At 34.6% G+C, this 2434-nt stretch overlaps 1 protein-coding gene across 7 annotated transcripts in view; it reads right to left on the bottom strand.

The window, feature by feature from the left end:
* The window catches only part of LOC116841281 (G-protein coupled receptor Mth2-like), a 20249-nt gene that overhangs the window by 4822 nt on the left and 12993 nt on the right, over positions 1–2434 (bottom strand). The gene's annotated exons all lie outside the window — the stretch shown is intronic.

The raw sequence follows: 2434 nt of genomic DNA, 5'->3' as shown, positions 1-2434 counted from the left end.
GACACTCTTATTCACTTTAACACTTCAGAAAAAACCTGTTTTTTATGATCAGCATTTAAACTTCTTGTCTGCATTTTATGATTCCAAAGGAGAATTTCATAATAACATTGATAAAAAACCACCGCTGACCGCAAGAAAAATTTAATTATTCCAGATTCACACAGAGAAAAAATTTTCCAAATTTCATAAAACGTTTATTTGGATAGTACAGTGAAGATATTTGTGTAAATTAAGTAATTATTTTATAAAATTAAAGAAACAAATTTATATATTTGAAACTTCTTTATTTAATTTTAGAAAATAATTACGTAATTTAAATAAATATTTTCACAGTATTATCCAAACAAACGTTCCTTGAAATTTAGTAAATTTTTTCTCAGTATAGATATATATATATATATATATATATATATATATATATATATATATATATATATAATAAAGATAAAGCGCTCTGAAGAAAGAGAGAGAATCATCTTACATCGCTAGCAAACGCCTAAGAAGTTCGTGTCTCAATGATCGAATGAGAAAAGAGACCGGACTAAGACAGAACAAGAAATTAAGGTTCAATCAATTTTCAATTTAGCTACAACAGGCGTACACTATTAATTATAATTTATCACGTGACTTCGTTATTCTTCACAACTACACTCGGGGATTACGAGTTCCACGTAGATGAAATCTCTAGCTCGACGTAGTGTATTACGAGCTGTTAAAACGACTGAAACAATCACAGGCGATCGGTATCGAACGCAATTGATGCGTTTGAGCCGAGCATTGAAAGACAAACGGCCGCAATACAACGAGAGACACGATAAAATGATTTTGCAGTATGACAATGCTCGACCCCATGTTGCGAAAGTGGTCAAGATATACTTGGAAACGTTGAAATGGGAAGTTCTACCCCCACCTGTCGTATTCTCCAGACGTTGCTCCCTTTGACTATCACTTGTTTCAATCAATGGCACAGTCTGACTGACCAGCACTTCCGGTCTTATGAAGAAGTAAAAAATTGGATCGATTCGTGGATCGTTTAAAAAAATGACCAGTTTTTTCGACGCGGGATTCGTACGCTGCCCGAAAGATGGGAGAAAGTAGTGGCCGGACAATACTTTGCAGCGATGGACAATACTTTGAATCATAAATGTATAACCAGTTTTTTACAATAAAGTCTCGAATTTTGGAAAAAAAACGGCGGAAGCAAAGTTGTACACCTAATAATTAAGCAATATTATAAAAAAACAGTCCGCGTGTGATGCCAACATTTATATAATTAAATATATTTATAATTCATATCCTATAATACACACACACACACACATGTTCACACAGAAAAAAATGCTCTTAAAGACAAAAGGGAAAATAGCTTCATTCAATTAAACGTTGGCATCGCAAGCTGCTACAAACATAAGCAATTACTTGGACTATATTTGTACAACAGCATTTCTTTCCATGTCAGCATATGTAATTACGTATAATTATATGTGGCCATATAGAGGCAAGATTCATATGTAATTGTATATAATCATTTTTTCTCGGATGTGTTTCTGTGACGGTAGAAGAGTAAATCAAATTTACTCTTTAATAGCGAGTGAAAACTTCACTCTATACAAATGAGAAATCATTTAAATTTGAGTAGCACAGAGGTCGCTTTACTTTCCCGATGAAATTTCGAGTAAGTTAACTTTTAGACTGTTGGGAAAGCCACTTTTGTGGCTTTCCCGGAAGTCTAAAGATTAAGGATCTTCTCTTTTCAGATGTATCTGAAAAATACGGTTGGTACTCGAGTATATAGAGCATAGGAGAGGTCGATATTCGAGCGGCTGCGGCCAATGACATAAGAGAATAACAAGATTCTTATTAACGCGTAGTTCGAAATTGTTTACACATGTGTGTTAAATCATATCAGACCTGATAATGATTCACAAGATATTCGATATTCGCAAGAACGCGAGTTCGCTGCGAACGCGCGTGTAAGTGAAAACGGGAGGAAGCGCGTGCACGCACGAGAACCGAAGGAAAAGAGAAAAATTAATCCCCGCACGACTCATGAACCACTCAAGTGTATGAAGTTGGCACCCCACTTTTTGAAATTTATAATTTTGAAAGTTGGTCCAGATTGTTCTGACTTTGTACCACATTGTTCCAAAGTGATATTGCTTCATTCGAAACGGTTTTCGAATAAAACAAAAAAAATGATTTTTTGAGCTAGCACCCCACTTTTCGAAAATCGAACATTCTGATACCGCAATAGATTGTTCTAGTTGTTCCAAACATTGTTCCAAAAGGACAAATCTGTAAGTTGAATAATAAGTCCAAAAAATGAAAAAAATGTTTTTGACCTGGCACCCCATTTTTTGAAAATAAAGCATTCCGATACCGATATAGATTGTTCTAGTTGTTCCAAACATTGTTCCAAAAGCACAAATCAGTG

This window comes from Odontomachus brunneus, unplaced genomic scaffold (genome assembly GCF_010583005.1).
Source record: "Odontomachus brunneus isolate Ranch 3 - 2012 unplaced genomic scaffold, Obru_v1 Obru_scaffold_015, whole genome shotgun sequence".
Classification (NCBI taxonomy): domain Eukaryota; kingdom Metazoa; phylum Arthropoda; class Insecta; order Hymenoptera; family Formicidae; genus Odontomachus; species Odontomachus brunneus.
The sequence above is the reverse complement of the archived record's forward strand: the minus strand, read 5'-3'. Positions and strand labels throughout refer to the sequence as shown.